The sequence below is a fragment of the Schistocerca cancellata genome, chromosome 7, assembly GCF_023864275.1.
Source record: "Schistocerca cancellata isolate TAMUIC-IGC-003103 chromosome 7, iqSchCanc2.1, whole genome shotgun sequence".
In the NCBI taxonomy this organism is placed as follows: Eukaryota; Metazoa; Arthropoda; class Insecta; order Orthoptera; family Acrididae; genus Schistocerca; species Schistocerca cancellata.
The window spans coordinates 367,948,498-367,968,837 of record NC_064632.1 but is presented as its reverse complement, the minus strand read 5'-3'; the positions used below and the strand labels follow the sequence as shown (position 1 = coordinate 367,968,837).

The following is a 20,340-nucleotide window of genomic DNA, read 5'->3' as shown; positions in this document are numbered from 1 at the left end:
AACACGGAATCCTAAAACGGTTTCATGCACCTGAGAAGATACTTCCCTCCATCGGTATGGTCGAGGTACCAACGAGAAACGACGATAAAATGTCTCCAACTATTACAGGGCGTACTTCACGAAGACATTGGCCGTTAGGTGGCGGGGCTCATTCTATTGCTAACACAAACTGCAGACGACAGTAGCGTCACGTCAGACGTTCGCTGAGCGTGATGAAAGTGCACACATTAGAGATCGTTGGCCATGGATTTAGATGAGTTTCTGTGTGGACAAAAGTTTCAATGGTTCGTAGATTTGAAGTACTTGTTATTCAACACTAGAAAAAGAGTATTTTCATAGAGAGCGGCAGAGGTACACATTTGCATTGTCTGCTTTGATACAGCTGTAATCCGACCAAGTGCTGGTTTGACACGATGAAAATTTATGGGAGATTGTGTACACTTGTATTCGTCAGGCCTCTGAACAGATTTACCCATCCCGATACATGAGGACTTACAGTTTAAAATGGACTCCGAATCGTGATGCATCTCGACAGTTCGCACATCAGCGACATTGCCTGTGCCAGAAAGAATTGGCAATTGGAGAAAAAAGCCCTGGATTTGACATGGAGTCGTGCGAGTGAGACATAACGTCTGACTCTACTTGGTGGTAAGATGGTGCAGATTTCCTGTAAATGGAAAGAGCGTTGTTTACTTTCTTTGGTTCTTGTTATGTTCAAGCAAGTATAAGTGAGTGCCAACCTTCAATGCAGTAAGGACTAATCTAATCAAAGAAAGAACCACATTATGGCCATAAACAGACCCATATGAGCCGATAGAAAACGCAGTGTAGTACATAGATAGATTTGTATTATTGTGTTTAAGTTCTTGCCTTTGAATTTAACAAAAAAATCCTATGCAAATACTCAAAATACGCTCTTGTGAATTAGCACTTTCTTCCGCCGATCAATTTGTCATCCTGTACTTTCTCTATTGCGGGTTTATATTTTAGCAAACTTTATTTATATTATAGTACAGTTATTCTAGTAATGTTTCTGATTATTTTACAGGCAGATGATATCATTCCATACGAATGGGCACATCTGGGGATTAGCCAACGAACTTAAATTTCCTGATTGACTGACAGTGAGATGATAAAGTACAGGATAGCGATACGCACATATACAGATGGCGGTAGTATCACGTACACAAGGTATAAAATGGCTATGCACTGGCGAAGCTGTCGTTTGTATTCAGATTACTGATGTGAAAATTTTTCCGACATGATTATGGCCGAATGATGGGAATCAACAGACTTTTTACGCGGAACGTGAGTTGGAGCTAGAAGCACGGGACATTCCAATTTCTGAAATCGGAGACCCACCACTGTATTAAGAGTGTGCCGAGTATACCAAATTTCAGGCATTACCTCTCACTGTGGACAACGCAGCTGTCGACTGCCTTCTCTGAACAACTTAGAGCAGCAGCGTTTACGTAGAGATGTCGGCGCCAACAGACATGCAACACTGCTTGAAATAACCGCAGAAATCAATGTAGGATATATGATGATCGCATCAGTTACGACAGTACGGCGAAATTTGGCTGTAATGGACAACGGCAGTACACGACCTTCGCGACTGCCTTTAGTAACAGCACGACATCTCCTGTAGCGCCTCTCCTGGGTTAGTGACCGTATCGGTTGGACCATAGACGACCTTGACCTTGGCCTGGTCAAATGAGTCCAGACTTCAGTTGGTAAGAGCTCATGGTAGAGTTCGAGTCTGGCGCAGACCTCGCAAAGTCACGGCGCCAAGTTGTAAACAAATACACCGTGCAAGCTACTGGTGAATCTATTTAAATGTAATGGACTTGATCATTGACTGGAAATGGTTATGTTTGACTAACTGGAGACCATCTTCAGCCATTCAAGGACATCACGTTCCCAAACAAAAATGGAATTTTTATGAATGACAATGCGCCATGTCACTAGCTCACAGTTGTTTGCGATTGGTTTGAGGAACATTCTGGACATTTCGTGCGATTGATTTGGCCACCCAAATCGCCCGACATGAATCCCATCGGACATTTACGGGACGTAATCGAGAGGCCAGTTTGTGCACAAAATCCTACACCGGCGATACTTTCGCAATTATGGACGACTGCAGAGACAGCGTCGCTCAACGTTTTTTCAGAGGACTTCTAACTGCATTTTGATTCCAGGCCACGTCCAGTTGCTGCATTTCGCTGGGCAAAAGAAGGTTCGATACGATATTAGGAGATATCCCATAGCTTTTGTCACCTCGGTGTCTATGTGCATACTATTCATCAACGCGACTGCAGTAGTCACAGCAGGTTAAGTAAATGTTCGGTAGTTAAAAATTTAATAGTAATTGTGGAGTTAGCTGCTATTCATACCTAGACGCATTTGTCTAAAATACATTCAGTCAATTTTGGCAGCTGTTTAACTTTATTTTATTAACTGTTCACTGCAAATATTTTGAATTTCCCTTCCGTATTTTGCAGCTAAATTTTTATGAAAAGCCTTTAAACTTTCTCAGATTATTTACAATTTGGCACCAAGAATTACCATAAGAGAAATTATTAGCTGCTCTCATTACTTGCAAGGTAGATATTCCTCTCAATCTAACCTTGCATAACGAGAAAATACTGGGTGATCAAAAAGTCAGTATAAATTTGAAAACTGAATAAATCACGGAATAATGTAGATAGAAAGGTACAAATTGACACACATGCTTGGAATGACATGGGGTTTTATTAGAACCTAAAAAAAAACAAATGTTCAAAAAATGTCCGACAGATGGCGCTTCATCTGATCAGAATAGCAATAATTAGCATAACAAAGTAAGAGAAAGCAAAGATGATGTTCTTTACGGGAAATGCTCAATATGTCCACCATCATTCCTCAACAATAGCTGTAGTCGAGGAATCATGTTGTCAACAGCACTGTAAAGCATGTCCGGAGTAATGGTGAGGCATTGGCGCCGGATGTTGTCTTTCAGCATCCCTAGAGATGTCGGTCGATCACGATACCCTTGCGACTTCAGATAACTCCAAAGCCAATAATCGCACGGACTGAGGTCTGGGTCCTTGGGAGGCCAAGCATGACGAAAGTGGCGGCTGAGCACACGATCATCATCAGACGATGCGCGCAAGAGATCTATCGGACATTTTGTGAACTTTGTTTTTTTTTTTTTTGTTCTAATAAGACCCCATGTAATTCCAAGCATGATTGTCAATTTTTACCTATCTACATTATTCCGTGGTTTATTAAGTTTTCAAATTTATGCTGACTTTTTCATCACCCGGTACTTCCAGTGTCAACAGTGCGGGAGTGTGAAGAATACCTTCTTTATTACTTAAGTCTTTTCGAGTTGTATGATGGAAAATACGTTTAATAGCAATACTTAAACATTACTTTAAATTATACGGTGCAAAAATTTCCTGGGAAACTGACAGTACAGGTTATTTCAATCTGAAAGGAGTTTATTTTAAGGTCCTGGAATGAGTATTGCAACATTGTTCTCCCCCAGTGCAGTTACTAACAGGGTACGTGTGCCTGCCGGTAAACAATGCCCATTGGCTCCGTGAATAGTCAATGCCCAGTGACTGTACTGTGGTGTGATATAGCAGACAGTTATAGCATAGCATTGTTGTTCATAGGCAGGGCGCTGAATGATGAATGTATCCACTCCTACAGCGTCTACTTGTGTAACAGGACTTACCATTACGAATAGGAATGTATAGTCATAGTAGAGTGGATGTCCACCTCAGAGGATACAAAGAGCATGAACTGTTTCCTAACAAACGTACGCAATTTACTGTTAAATATCGTAGTTAGAGGGTACCGTGACTGAAATAAAGCGAGTCAAAATCGCCCGGAGACGCTGCGAAAGCGGAAGCTCCAAGTACCTTCCAGAAAAAGATTGTGATTGCTGTTCCCAGGAACATGTCTCAATACTTCTTTCCCTGTACATCAACAATTTTTTCACAACGGACAAGCCTGATGATAAAAAGATTTACGACGAGGCAGTCAAGACACGTCATTTACAGACACGAGCAAACTAAATATTCTACATTTACGTGTATACTCCGCGAGCCGCCTTACGGTATATGGCGGAGCGTACTTTGGGTACTGCTGCTGCTTAACGCCTTTCCTGTTCCAGAAGAACGATTATTGGTAAATCTCCGTGTGAGCTCTAATTTCTCTAATTTTACCTTCATAGTCGTTTCAAGAGATAGACATTTTGGCGATCTATCGCGCCAGTTGGACATAACCTGGAAAGATATCCCTCAGGAGGACATACAGCAACTCCGTCAATCAGTGCCAAGCCGAATAACTGCTTGCGTCAGGGCCAGAGGTGGACCAACGCGCTACTAACTTGCTCAATTTGTGAAGCTCTTTCTCTTGAATTACTCATTCAGTTTTTCTGAAATTGTAATCATTTGTACACCACATCTACTGATTTCCGTCTCATTCGAATGATACTTCGTGGTACGATTTTTTTTTAGTGTATTTCATGCACTTTGAGATGGGTAACTCCACTCACATCTCTGACCAGGATGCGTATCATGTACGTTAGATTGTCTGCCTTAAGGTGCACGAAATATTTTTTGGGTCTGTCTGATTTTTCCCGCCCTGTACTATTAAAGAACAGTATCCTATATGGCGGCACATATTTTCATTCTCCCGCTTGCTTAAATTCCATAAGCTTCCACAAAACAAATGTAGGAGTGTACAGCACAAGGACATGCCCCAGACACTAACATGGTATGGAAACTGTAATCATATGTTTGTCTGTACATGTACGTGACATCTACCAACTGCTGTTCCATTCTTATTATTCCTTTGTGGTGCGTCTTTTTCATATATTTTTGTCTTAGAGTGAATTAATGTGCGAATGTGCCCTGTTGTAAAGCAGCACCTTTGAAGCAGTGGATTGTGGAAAATAGACTAGCTTGCACTGAGTCCCGACCTGAAGGCAATGGAATATCTACGGAATGAGAACGTTTATTTCGCTCGATATCTGAGCGTCCAACACCATTGCCTTCATTGGCTAGCATTTCTCAATAGACATTGACACACATCACTGAAAGTGTTCCAACGAAATTTCAAGGCGTCATAAATGCGAAGGATGGACACACCCCACATTAATGTTCATTAATTGGTGTCCCGGTAAATCTGAGCAGATGAAGCAGCATGGAATTACACTACTGGCCATTAAAATTGCTACACCAAGGAGAAATGCAGATGATAAATGGGTATTCTTTGGTCAAATATATTATACTAAAACTGACATGTTATTACATTTTCACGCAATTTGGGTGCATAGATCCTGAGAAATCAGTACCCAAAACAAGCACCTCTGGCCGTAATAAAGGCTTGATACGCCTGGGCATTGAGTCTAACAGAGCTTGGATGGTATGTGCAGGTACAGCTGCCCGTGCACGATACCACAGCTCATCAAGGGTAGTGACTGGCGTATTGTGACGAGTCAGTTGCTCGGCCACCATTGACAAGACGTTTTTAGTTGGTGAGAGATCTGGAGGATGTGCTGGCCAGGGCAGCAGTCGAACATTTTCTATTTCCAGAAAGGCCAGTACAGGACCTGCAACATTCGGTCATGCATTATCCTGCTGAAATGTAGGGTTTCGCAGGGATCAAATGAACGGTAGAGACACGGATCGTAACACATCTGAAATGTAACGTCCACTGTTCAAAGTGCCGTCAGTGCGAACAAGAGGTGACCCAGACGTGTAACCAATGGCACCCCATACCATCACGCCGGGTGATACGCCAGTATGGCGATGACGAATACACGCTTCCAATGTGCGTTCACCGCGATGTCGCCAACCACGGACCTGACCATCATGATGCTGTAAACAGAACCTGGATTCATCCGGAAAAAAAATGACGTTTTGCCATTCGTGCACCCAGGTTCGTCGTTGAGTACACCATCGCAGGCGCTCCTGTCTGTGATGCAGCGTCAATGGTAACCGCAGCCATGGTCTCCGAGCTGATAGTCCATACTGCTGCAAGCGTCGTCGAACTGTTCTTGCAGATGGTTGTTGTCTTGCAAACGTCACCATCTGTTGACTCAGGGATGGAGACGTGGCTGCAGGATTCGTTACAGCCATGCGGATAAGTTGCCTATCATCTCGAATGTGATACGAGGCCGTTGGGATCCAGCACGGCGTTCCGTATTACCCTCCTGAACCCACCGATTCCATATTCTGCTAACAGTAATTGGATCTCGACCAACGCGAACAGCAGTGTCGCGTTACGATAAACCGCAATCGCGATAGACTACAATCCGACCTTTATCAAAGTCGGAAACGTGATGGTACGCATTTCACCTCCTTACACGAGACATCACAACAACGTTTCACGAGGCAACGCCGGTCAACTGCTGTTTGCGTATGAGAAATCGGTTGGAAACTTTCCTCATGTCAGGACGTTGTAGGTGTCACCACCGGCGCCAACGGTGTGTGAATGATCTGAAAAGCTAATCATTTGCATACCACAGCATCTTCTTCCTGTCGGTTAAATTTCGCCTCTGTAGCACGTCATCTTCGTGGTGCAGCAATTTTAATGGCCAGTAGTGTAAATAGACTAACCTGCACTGAGTCCCCTCCAACACCATTGCCTTCATTGGCTAGCATTTCTCAATTGACATGGACACACCTCAATGAAAGTGTTCCAAGCAAATTTCAAGCCGTCATAAATGCGAAGGATGGACACACCCCACATTAATATTCATCAATTGATGTCCCGGTAAATTTGAGCAGATGAGGCAGCATGGAATTACATACCCACGTCTGCTATCCAAGCTCATTTTGACTCAATGCCTAGTGATGTCAGGAAATTTTTTTTTTCGGTGATGGCACATCTTACACATTTTACACTACATACACCCCCAAATCATGTACAAATCAAATCATGTAGCATTGCTACTATACAGGCAATAACTAAAATTTCATTGTATTCTGTCCTTCGTAGTGTTTCTGTTTTAATGGCCAGCAGTGTACACGTTTGACTTTGCCCGCAAAGAAGAAGACGAAGAAATAGTGTTCATGTTTCTCTTTGCAGGTAATAACTTTTTCGGCCAAGTTTCGCGAGTGGCACGTGCGACAATTTCCGCGCGGCGGAGAATGAATCAATAGCGGGCAATCTCCCGGCGCTGCCGCCTTGTGGGGGTGGGGGTGGGGGTGGGGTCCCGGCCCCCTTGGCCTCCTCGCCTAGCGTGAGCCTTCCGATAAACCCGCGGAGCCCTCTATCAGCGCCGAGTGCGGCCGGCCCGCGATGCATATCTAAAGCCTCGCGCCGGTCCTTTACTGGGGAGCGGCCGCGGGCCACCGGCTGGCGAGATAACGCCGCGCAGGAAGTGCGTCTCACCGTGTGGCCGATGACCGCCCGCGATAAATAGTGGAGGGCGGTGATCCACACCACGCCGTCGACCGCGAGCTAACGAGAGGCGCTGGGCACTGCACTAACGAGCGTATTGTCTCATCACTAGCAAACGATATGCAGGGATGGCTGCAGATTATCAACGCTTGTTGCGAAGTAGGACGACTTTCATAATCCTGTTTGTTGCGTGAATTCTTCGCTAAACGTCCAATGTTGTGAGTAACCTACCATCAACCTCAAGAGATGTCTCTCATGGTCGTATACAATGATGAGACAATTGCTAGGTCCACCTACTTAAAAGCGTGTTGGTCCACATACGGAACGTAATTCAGCATTGATTCTGCGTACCACGGATTAGTCAAGTACTTGACAGGTTTCATCTACATCTACATTTACGCTCCGCAAGCCACCCAACGGTGTGTGGCGGAGGACACTTTACGTGCCACTGTCATTACCTCCCATTCCTGTTCCAGTCGCGTATGGTTCGCGGGAAGAACGACTGCCGGAAAGCCTCCGTGCGCGCTCGAATCTCTCTAATTTTACATTTGTGAAATCCTCGGGAGTATACGTCGGACCCGCGTGATTGCAGACCGAGTGCCGCCACACGGCAGGTCTAGTCTAAAGAGAATCCCTAGCACTCGCCCAGTTGTAGAGCCGACTTTGCTAGCGATGGTTCACTGGCTACTCTCTCATTTGCAGAGACGACAGTTTAGCATAGCCTTCAGCTACGTCATTTGCTACGACCTAGTAAGGCGCCATATTCAGTTACTATGAATGTATTCTGAACAGATAATATTATAAATCATGTACCGTCAAGAGCGACGTTCATCATTAATGGATTAATGTTAAGTATCAAACTAATTACATCCCGCGCCTGCTACGGTCGCAGGTTCGAATCCTGCCTCGGGCATGGATGTGTGTGATGTCCTTAGGTTAGTTAGGTTTAAGTAGTTCTAAGTTTTAGGGGACTGGTGACCACAGCTGTTAAGTCCCATAGAACTCAGAGCCATTTGAACCATTTAATTACGTCCGCTTTCTGAATTCTAATTCCTTGTCATGTTCCAGACCTCACGTCAGTATAGTTCTTCCCTCCTCACGCCAGCCTGCGTGAGCTAAAACGCGTGCATTTCGGCCTCCACTAGTAACACGGTGTTGGCTCTTCTGCCAACACAACAGATACCTCATCCAGAAACGCACCCTCTCGAAACCTGGACAGCAAACTACACCGCGATGCAGAGCGCCTCTCTTGCAGAGTCTGCCACTTGAGTTTGCTAAACATCTCCGTAACGCTATCACGGTTACCAAATAACCCTGTGACGAAACGCGCCGCTCTTCTTTGGATCTTTTCTATCTCCTCCGTCAACCCGACCTGGTACGGATCCCTCACTGATGAGCAATACTCAAGTATAGGTCGAACGAGTGTTTTGTACGCCACCTCCTTTGTTGATGGACTACATTTTCTAAGGACTCTCCCAATGAATCTCAACCTGGCACCCGCCTTACCAACAATCAATTTTATATATCATTCCACTTCAAATCGTTCCGTAGGCATATTCCCAGATATTTTACAGAAGTAACTGCTACCAGTGTTTGTTCCGCTGTCATATAATCATACAATAAAGCATCCTTCTTTCTATATATTCGCAATACATTACATTTGTTTATGTTAAGGGTCAGTTGCCACTCCCTGCACCAAGTACCTATCCGCTGCAGATCTTCCTGCATTTCGCTGTAATTTCCTAATGCTGCAATTTCTCTGTATACTACAGCATCATCCGCGAAGAGCCGCATGGAGCTTCCGACACTATCTACTAGGTCATTTATATATACTGTGAAAAGCAATGGTCCCATAACACTCCCCTGTGGCACGCCAGAGGTTACTTTAACGTCTATAGACGTCTCTCGATTGATAACAACATGCTGTGTTCTGTTTGCTAAAAACTTTTCAATCCAGCCACACAGCTGTTCTGATATTCCGTAGGCTCTTACTTTGTTTATCAGGCGACAGTGCGGAACTGTATCGAACGCCTTCCGGAAGTCAAGGAAATAGCATCTACCTGGGAGCCTATATCTAATGTTTTCTGGGTCTCATGAACAAATAAAGCGAGTTGGGTCTCATACGATCGCTGTTTCCGGAATTCATGTTGATTCTTACAGAGTAGATTCTGGGTTTCCCGAAATGACATGATACGCGAGCAAAAAACATGCTCTAAAATTCTACAATAGATCGACGTCAGAGCTATAGGCTTATTGTTTTGCTCATCTGCTCGACGACCCTTCTTGAAAACTGGGACTACCTGTGCTGTTTTCCAATAATTTGGAACCTTCCGTTCCTCTAGAGACTTGCGGTACACGGCTGTTAGAAGGGGGGGGGGCAAGTTCTTTCGTACTCTGTATAGAATCGAATTGGTATCCCGTCAGGTCCAGTGGACTTTCTTCTGTTGAGTGATTTCAGTTGCTTTTCTATTCCTTGGACACTTATTTCGATGTCAGCCATTTTTCGTTCGTGCGGTGTTTTAGAGAAGGAACTGTAATGCGGTCTTCCTCTGTGAAACACCTTTGGAAAAAGGTGTTTAGTATTTCAGCTTTACGCGTGTCATCTTCTGTTTCAATGCCATCATCATCCCAGAGGTTTCTGGCACCAGATGCCCCATAATTTACGGAGAATTGGTTTGTGGGCGCAGTGTAGCGTCCTTGGGTTTCATCGGATTCAGATAAACCGAATCTGATGGCCCAAGACATCAACTTGTGATTTCACTATAATTCTTCTCAAATCATTGCATTGTCAGGGACAGGTACCTGCTGGAAGATGCCACCGCTGTTGGGGAAGACATTAAGCATAAGGGGGATACAGGTGGTCACTAAAAATGTTCGCGAAGTCCACAGCTGCCACGCAGCCTTCGATTACTACCGCATGTCCCTTGGAGGCCCAGATTAATGTCCTCCACCGGCCTGCATCCGTGGCGAGCTGTATGTTTTGAGCAGACGTTCGCTTGGATGACGGCTTATCGGGACAAGACATCGACATGGTTTAACAACAAACGGGATTCATCTGACCGTTGATCCGCGGTCCTCTCTCGATGATCCTATGCCCACTATAATCATAAATGACGACGCTGTTGGGTCAACATGGGAACACGTAGGGGTCCTCTGCTGCAGAATACCAAGTTCAACGCTGTGTGCTGAACGCTGTGCTCCAAAACACTTGTTCTGGCGCCAGCGCTGTACTCTGTCGTCTGTTCTGAAACAGATCGCCGTCTATCCTGCTTTAGGGAGCAGGCAAGCCTCCGAGCCCTATGCTCTGTGACTGGGCATGAACGTCCGACTTCTTGTCGCGTAGTCGTGATTTCAGCATTCTTTAACCACTTTCCATAGATGCTCACGACAGTAACAGGAGAACAGCCGACCAGCTTCGCCGCTTCCGAGGCGCTCGCTCTCAGCCACTGGGCCACAACGATCTGGCTTTTGTCAAAGTTGCTTATGTTGGGGGATTTCCGCACTTTCGCAACTTACAGTCGCTAGAATGGTTCCCCATTCGTCTGTGCTCCGCTCACATACTCCTCTTATCGTGTCACGTGCTCTCAGCGCCACCAGGTAGCATACAACCTCGCGATGGATGGTCATAATGTTCTGGCTCATAAGTGTACTTTGCGCACTACATTTATTAATATCTTAACAACCTTAACAACGGGACCACGTCTGCTACACCTGATCGACGTCGCCCAAATGTATGGCATATGGGCATATACAGGACTTGGCCAGAATTGAATGTTTCAGAAATGGGAGCTCCTGTGCCCAAGCATCTTGAAGAAATAGAATTTTTGATGTGGAGTCGCACGAGGCATGAACCATTAATGTCAGCGTACAGTACGGACAGCGGTTGGCGCAGCAGAAAGAATGCAGAACGGTATCAGTTAGTCGTAGGGTCGACACACTATGCGGAAACTTTTCTTTTCGTTTCAATTTTTACCTTACTTACACTGAAAATAAACGCAAACATGAACAAAGTAACCTGCTCTTATACAGCCCAACATGTTATAACCCATTTTGGAAAATTATTGCCAACAGTCTATGTATGCCTAGAAGAGTACTGACTCATGTGGACCGAGGATTCAAAAAACCATGGGTTAGTACGTGGTTTAAGATAGAAATGTCGTCATTATTTCGTCAAAAACTGGGACATTTACAGTAGTGTTAGTAGCCCTAAGTGCAGGAGAACGAATTTCTTCAGTGAATTAACTGTATAGGATGTCGGGCATTTATACAACAGCCGTTTTTCCTTTGCGATCGATATTAGAACTGTCCTTTTATGCATCTCAATAAGGGTTTTAGCAGGAAATGGCAGAGAATAATATTGTTGATTTTATTTCAGCATCGCTCTGCTAAGATTCACTTGCAACATGACTGCAAAACAACACCGAAATTGGCACCAAGGCAAAGAGAAACTGTATAATTTACTCTGAGGAACCTGACAACCAAAGACATACCGTTTCTCTTTGCACTCTGCGCTTTGTTAAATTTCACAGACAATCATCTCTTGAAACGGTTGAAAATTATGTAAGAATAAGAAGTCTGTAACTTAAACGTGTGGGCGGTGGGGGAGGAGGGTGGTGGTGACAAGCGTCCTCTCGTCACGTCCTCTTGCGGACGCTTATACACCACAGTATCGTGCCCGCAGCAGTAACCAAATATGTCCTTGACGTACGCAACTTTAAAAGTGATCATACTTTTCTGTAGGACTGCATCTCCGTTACGATGTACTAAAATAGCGATATTTCTGCAGAAACTGTGTGGCGTCGTAAAATCTTTCACGCCATAAAACATGTAACGAAAAAAATTCCGAATTTAAGTAGTTTCCGAAACCATGAAGCAACAGCTTTTTCCTGCAAGGACTACTGATCGGCCTAACATGGGGACTGCATCCCACTACCATACGTCACAACTACATAGCTTTAAATGAATCAAACCTCTCTCGAACCTAGTAAGAGTTGACATCTAGCCTTTAATTTAACTTACGCCTGGGTGATGAAACGGGAATGGTACGAGATAAGCGCCAGCGAGCTTTTAGATACTAGTGGGTTTGGAGTTGCGGAAATTTTATCAGCATTTATTGCACATCATGAGAGAAACTCTGCGACGTTGAATGTATGGCTTCCCAATATTCAAACTCCACGGGCTGGACGGAAACTGTCGACTATGATTTGGCGTTTAGCAACCCTTTCCAAGAGTTTACAGAGACAAGGGAGTTGTCGTCGTAACGGTACATAATGCGACTCACTTGTCAGCCCAACTATGTGGTGGAATGTACAATGCTTGTGAAATTCTGCGCCTGTCAAAATTCACCATTTTCAAGATTTAAACGATCGTGCGATAGTTAGGCTACGCACTTACCACAGTACCTTCAAAAATGGTTTAAATGGCTCTGAGCAAAAATGGTTCAAACGGCTCTGAGCACTATTCTTAGCTTACGAAGCGTCGCTGCATTAGTTGCATGGTCATTCAACTTTATTGATCCATAAACCACAAATATTATCCATGAGTACCACTATATGACGCCTGGCTACCAGCTCGGTCTGTCACGAAGGGTCTAGGTATGGAACGGTATACACATCCCTCTAGCCGCGGAGCAAGGTGAAGGTAGTAAATGGTTCAAATGGCTCTGAGCACTATGAGACTTAACATCTATAGTCATCAGTCCCCTAGAACTTAGAACTACTTAAAGCTAACTAACCTAAGGACATCACACAACACCCAGTCATCACGAGGCAGAGAAAATCCCTGACCCCGCCGGGAATCGAACCCGGGAACCCGGGCGTGGGAAGCGAGAACGCTACCGCACGACCACGAGCTGCGGACGGTGAAGGTACTATGTACCGGCCTGGGTGGCCGAGCGGTTCTAGGCGCTACAGTATGGAACCGCGCGACCGCTACGGTCGTAGGTTCGAATTCTGCCTCGGGCATGGATGTGTGTGCTGTCCTTAGGTTAGTTAGGTTTAAGTAGTTCTAAGTTCTAGGGGACTGATGACCTCTGAAGTTAAGTCCCATAGCGCTCTGAGCCATTTGAACGTATCATCCGTAAGAAGCCTCGGGGAACTTTCATATACGTATTTTGAAAAGTACTCTTCCTATAACGTTCCATTGGAGTACGCCCGAAGTTACTTTTTCGTCTGAGGGTACCACTCCGATAACAGTGTCATACCGTGGTCAGGATGTCTTCAATTGCGTCACAAGGCTGCACCGATATGTACACTTGTATTTTATAGAACTATAGCGAACACCGTCTGGAAGTCAAAGAATACGGCATAAAACTGGACGCCGATACCTCCTTGATTTCGTGGATGAACAGAGCGATTCTGGTTTCACACGGTCATTGTTTCCGAATTCCTTGTTGATTCCTACAAAAGAGAAACCTTAAATGCACAACCGACTTTTCATGACAGTTTTTAAAAAGTATTCATATCTTACACTTCTGTATTTTGTTATCTCTCAGGGCTATAGAGCGGCAGTGTACTACTGCCTGCACACCCTTCGCCCTGGTGGGAGAGAGTAAAATGATAGTAAAGGGAAAAACAACTGAGAAGTGGATTGTTACACCTTTTGAAAAAAAAAAAAAGTGTTCCTTCTGTCTGAAGGTGACAAGGAAACGCCACAGTTGCCCTGTGTCAGCTAGTGAGTCATCGTCAGCAAGCTGTGAGAAAGGAAACTGAGCGCCATTATGCACGCAGAGTGGTAGTGCGACGCGGGACAGCCTAGCTCCCAGGCGCGGCGCTCATCTATTATTCAGACGCCATCCGCGAGCAGATACGTCCGCCAGTAATGCGTGAGAACTCGAGCCCTGCGCCCTTATCTGCGAACCAAATAACTAAACCACCACTCCGGCACAAACCGGTCCATCCCCCCGCCGTGGTGCGCCAACATTTCCTCGCAGACCGAGCAAATGGAGTCCTCCCAGACAGGGGGGGCGGCCTTCTGTTTGCGCCCCGTGATCCAATTCCGGCGACGCTGCAGCCGTGTCTCCCATTTAGCGCAAGCGGGCATGTCCCTGCCGTCTCTGTTACCAGATGCCGCCAGAGGCTCAGGGGAATCTGAATAGTGTTAACGGTACACTCCGCAGCTGGGAGCTATTCAGCTGTGAAGCTTTCAGTTACAATGTAGTTTCCCAGCAGCCACCGAAGTGTAAACATCGCGTACACTCGCAGGAATGTTCACTAAAGAGCCAGTTTACGAATCCAGTGGTGTTCCCTATAGTCTATGCAAGGTTACTTAGGGTGTTAATGTTAAATAAACTGGAAGAACAAAAGTCGCGGGGAACGTTGTCCCGTTTGAAGATGTTGAAAGTTTTATTACCAATTATTATTATTATTATTATTATTATTATTATTATTATCAGCCTGGTGAAAGGGTTATCATCAAAAATTATTATTATGGCAACAGACGTAGGGAAATGTGTAAGGCTCTATCTCTCACAATATAATCGTTCTGTATTTTTTCTCTAAAAATTGCTAGGATACCTAGTGAAACTTTATTATCGCTATCATAAAATCTGATATGTAGCTATACAACTTGTATTATGAAAACCCTTATTCCGACGTGTCAGTATTCAAACATTTTCTGGAGCTTCCCACTATCTGACATGTCGGTATTATGACAGAGGAAAGACAAAAAAAAAACAGAAGTTAATCGCTCATCCTATATATCATGAAAAACGAATCCTCTTTTATCTGATTTCATTTTAGAAATGTTCTCTAACATTTCCTAACAATTATACTGTAATGTTCCAGCACGCAACAGACAACTTATCTCGTATTGCCGCTACAACTGCATGAATATTCTGCATCAAGCAACATGCTAAAAGAATTCAAAAGAAATATTGCGGTCCATGAACTACTCTCCTTTTGCTTTCTTTATAGAAATTAAATGATCAGGAAGGATTTAGTCAACAAATCTTCAGCGGTGTAAAAAAATGAAAGGAACGAATAAAAATGTTTAATGTACTGCATTCTCAAAAGTGACAATTCGCACACTGGCAAACTTTAAAAAAAATGGTTCAAATGGCTCTGAGCACTATGGGACTTAACATCTGTGGTCATCAGTCCCCTAGAACTTAGAACTACTTAAACCTAACTAACCTAAGGACATCACACACATCCATGCCCGAGGCAGGATTCGAACCTGCGACCGTAGTGGTCGCGCGGTTCCAGACTGTTGCGCCTAGAACCGCTCGGCCATCCCGGCCGGCGGCAAACTTTACTCAGACCTTTATTTTCCTTGGACAATTTGGTTAGCAAAATCTTTAATTATTCCACAAAGTCTTCAATCACAATCGCCCTCCAGTGCGCAAGCAAGCAAGAACTACGCGTAGCAAAATCCTCGATTAACACAAAAATCTGCTCTGGCTCCACTAGCACGGTCAGGGCAGGCTGCGACCTCTCCTGACGCGATGTTTCTCTCCACGCCAGGCTGCTTCCGACTACTCTCAACAACTGTTCGCACGCTACCACGCGCGGTGATAATATCTCAGACTTATATATATATATATATATATATATATATATATATATATATATATATATATATATATGAGTGTGTGTGTGTGTGAACGTCCAACTTTCAATGTTTCTAGCAGTCTGTTGCGGTAGGAGCGTGAGTGGGGGGGAGGGGGGAGTGGAACGCCCTGGCGGTTTGGAGGTTTTACTGCACGTAGTTACAACTTATCATTTATTAGTAAACATAGTACGATCATATTACACTTGGTGGTGAGAGTGATTTAACAAACATCATTCACGACCCAATTTAAAAGGCATTTGAATTTGGTCAGATTATCCAATAAGTTAAACAGTCTTTGATTTTGCTAATCACAAAAAACGTTTATCACATATTTCACCATACCTTTAAGAACACACTAAAACATACACAAAGAAACGTATGTCAAATTATTTCACAAATATTAAACGCTCCACACAGTCCTAATGCAAGAATGGCAACAGTCGAACTGCTACCAAAACAAACACTGGAGCCATCAAATTATAAACTTTGAATGATAGTTCTCTCATATACATGGCACCATTTCTACAGTATACTCTCGCATATACATGGTAACATCTGTACAACATTCTACGCACTACCAGCGCAGAAAACCTTTCAGAAACAACAAATGAGGACTCCTACCATAACGGAAGAAACATCAGATTTGTTTACATCACTTAAATACATACACAATGAGCGAAAGGGATGTCAAACTTAATATTAATTAAAATAGGGGACAACATTATTGTTATACGTCATTTAGCCCCGCCCCTCGGTCTCCCCGGAGTAGGGACTGCTAGGTCAACAATTTTTTGGCGTTTTCGCTCTCCTTCTAACCCTTGTGAGCCTACTGACAGTGCTGTTCTCAGGGCTGGTGTCAAGCTGGCTTTATACGCTAGTACGTGCCTGTTGGTTACAGAGTTCTACGGTGGCAACCTACTACAGCGTCTAGACGACATATGAAGTTACATGTTAATTCCTTGAAGAGTAACTAACGCCCTGGGACCGCTTCTGGGGGCGTCTGCATTTTCGAAAGGATCTCCCCTTACGGGTAGCTTCATGTAACAATATCTCTCCTAGTTTCGTCTGCCCTCAGCATCGTCTCTGCCTTGGAAAGCCGATCCACCTTTCTCATAGCTTCAAGATAACACTACAGTAGCAAGGAATAATCAATATAGTACAGACCCTCCACCAGCGATGTTCACACCTACCTCTTCATATTAGCCTAAACACTCCCTACTTTTCATACCACGGCCAAGCTCACATCCCAGTCCCCTACTCCATTCCGTTTCACACCACCCACCCACAAACGTACCCTTATCTCCACGCTACAGCCCAGATCTCTTCAGGTGTATCGCTCTATTTCAAGGTTTTACCACCTTTTCTCACCATATTTTATTTTAATACGAACAAATTCTGCAGTTTTATTTACAATACTGTCAACAAAAGTTATTTCATTAACGCCACAAAACTTACCTGTACTTTTCACCGTTTTTAATTATTTTCATTCGCATATTTCGAAAACGTAAGTTGTAGAGTGCGGCGTTTGTGTTGATGACACACCTTCTACCATCTATAAGGACCGAGAAAGGTGAAACAACAATAAAGAAACAAACTGCAGCAAACGCGTTCGGCCGTTTCTTACCCAACAGTGGAGTGCGTCTTCGGTCTCTAGCAGCATGGCGCGAGGCGCTGCGGTGATTGCATGCCGCCCCTCTCACCAGCCCTGTAACACAAAACCGGAGATTCTTGGTATTACTTTTAAACCTCAGCGACATACATACGTCCACTAATGAACTGTGCGTGACACAACACACCCACCCACCCACCCACCCACACACACACACACACACACACACACACACACACACAGGACATGTTATAAAATATGGAAACATAAACAAAACCTACCACACAACACCATGCCTGCTACGGTGTAGGAAAACGCATTGGCGCCCAAATCATCTTTCAGTCGTTTCGGGATGGATAAATCCAAGTGCCGTATGTATGTGGCTGCCGGCTTTCTCGGCGTATTACAGATATGAAATCTTATCGCGTTATCAGCCGAGGGGCATCGTCGTCTTGTCGTGACGTTTCAATGGATTCCGTATCAGTCATCATCAGGCAAAGTGAAGCTAATGGATACGGAACACATTGAAATGGAGCGACAAGACGAAGGTTTTCAAGGGAATCGTGCGCTATTCTTCCTGCAAAATAGTGGTGAGTTCAGATAACGATTGTCCCCAAAGTACACCACATAGAATCAATAAAAATGAGATCCCGTGACGCAGCCAGGAAGGATGCGACAATTCATCCTCGCACTCACAAACCAGTCCTGGACGATGAGAGCTTTGTGAACGGGGGCCCTGTTGCCTTGGAATACTGCAACAAAAAAAATGGTTCAAATGGCTCTGAGCACTATGGGACTCAACATCTTAGGTCATAAGTCCCCTAGAACTTAGAAATACTTAAACCTAACTAACCTAAGGACATCACACACACACACACATGCCCGAGGCAGGATTCGAACCTGCGACCGTAGCAGTCCCGCGGTTCCGGACTGCAGCGCCAGAACCGCTAGACCACCGCGGCCGGCAGGAATACTGCAACAGAAATGGACAACGGACACTGTATCATGGGATGGCCTCACCTACCAAAATGGTCACAAAATCCTTAGCAGTAATGCGACCTTGCAGAGAAACCATGAGGCCTATGGAATACAACGATATGAATGCCCAAATCATCACCTAACCCCCACCATGTTTCATTCTTGGAATGGAAACTCGGCCAGAAGCTGGAAATAGTATGAAACAAATGACATTCTTACACTGCTCCATACTCATCGAGTTTTAGATCTGAGGATAAATTTACATCCTAATTTCCAGCTAAAGGAAATATCGAAATATCCGTAAACGGATTCTGAAATATATACTTATATGGATGTGGTGTCTGTTCTTTCGGACATGTCCGAAAGAACAGACACCATGTCCATATAAGTATATAGTTCTGGCGATACCGGCCATGACCTTCTTCTTCTGTGCGGATGCACACATATTCCCCGAACTCTTACGGGACTTGGTAAGAATGTCTTCCACGAGTAATGAGTGTGTTGGGGTGGGACACTACGAATGTAGTGTGTGGACGTACAAGGTGAGTCTCGCGGAAGGCGTGCGCGAGATAGTCCCTGCAGTCGCACTATCATCTGTGCCCTCGGTGGCCATGTAAGCAGGAGATCCCGGGTTCGAGACCCGGTCGGGGCACACATTTTCACCTGTCCCCGTTGATCTACATCAGCACCCGTGCGCAGCTGACGGTATTAATGTAATTCTAATTTCATTCTGAAATATGTTTGCTTCATAGGTTTGTGTAGTACTTTGGCTTAAAATTCTCCCGTTTCAATACTTCGTCAACGGAAAGACTGTAGCCAGTTCTGAAATTACAAGTTATGAAGCCGGATAGGAAAAAAGAGAGGCCTTGTGATCAATATGCCATGAATTTCAAAACGTATTTTTACGACACAGATATACACAGGATGCTAAAAAAAAAAGTGTCGAATACTTTGAGAAGTGCTAGTACTCATCGAAACAAGAAAAATAAATCCAATAAACATGTGTCCGGAAATACATACTTTCTGTGATAGCCGGCCGGGGAGACCGAGCGGTTCTAGGCGCTACGGTCTGGAGCCGCGAGTCCGCTACGGTCGCAGGTTCGAATCCTACCTCGGGCATGGATGTATGTGATGTCCTTAGGTTAGTTAGGTTTAAGTAGTTCTAAGTTATAGGGGACTGATGATCTCAGAAGTTAAGTCCCATAGTGCTCAGAGCCATTTTTCTGTGATAAACGTGGCGTCCATTCATGACGATGCACCCTTCTGTCCTCCGGCGTAAGGAATGACGCACCCTTCGAAGTATGCCCGGCTGTTGTACCTGCTGCCACGCATTAAAGACGCGACCTTGTAGTGTCCTCACCTCGTTGATTGGCGTGGAGTAGACCAATTCCTGAAAGTGTCCGCATAACCAAAAGTCTAGGGGATTGAGGTCCCCCACCCCCCACTCCTCCGATCAACCAGGGCTCCTGAAATGTCTGCATCAGATATACGCGCACATTGTAACGAAATTGTTCTGGTGCACCGTCGTGCATGAACCACATTTGTATTCGTTGCTGCAATAGCATAGCTCCCAGCAGGATAGGCAGTCCATTAATGAGTAGGTCCAGATAATGTGCCCCAATTAACTTTTGTGGTAGCATGTATGGCCCTCTTAATTTATCGCCAAGTACGCCTGCCCATACGTTTATTGAGAACTGGTGTGCATGCCATCTTTTCTGAATTACTTGGAGATTTACATCTGCCCATACGTGCTGGTTATATAAATTCACAATACCCCGTCTCATCAGTAAATAAAGTCTTGG

At 44.6% G+C, this 20,340-nt stretch overlaps 1 protein-coding gene across 1 annotated transcript in view; it reads right to left on the bottom strand.

Moving 5' to 3' along the window:
- LOC126092606 (protein turtle-like) overlaps positions 1-20,340 on the bottom strand; it is an 855,628-nt gene that overhangs the window by 447,224 nt on the left and 388,064 nt on the right. Inside the window, exon 3 of the mRNA XM_049908305.1 lies at positions 17,576-17,656. The gene's annotated coding sequence lies outside the window, so the exon portion shown is untranslated. The remainder of the gene's footprint in view (positions 1-17,575; positions 17,657-20,340) is intronic.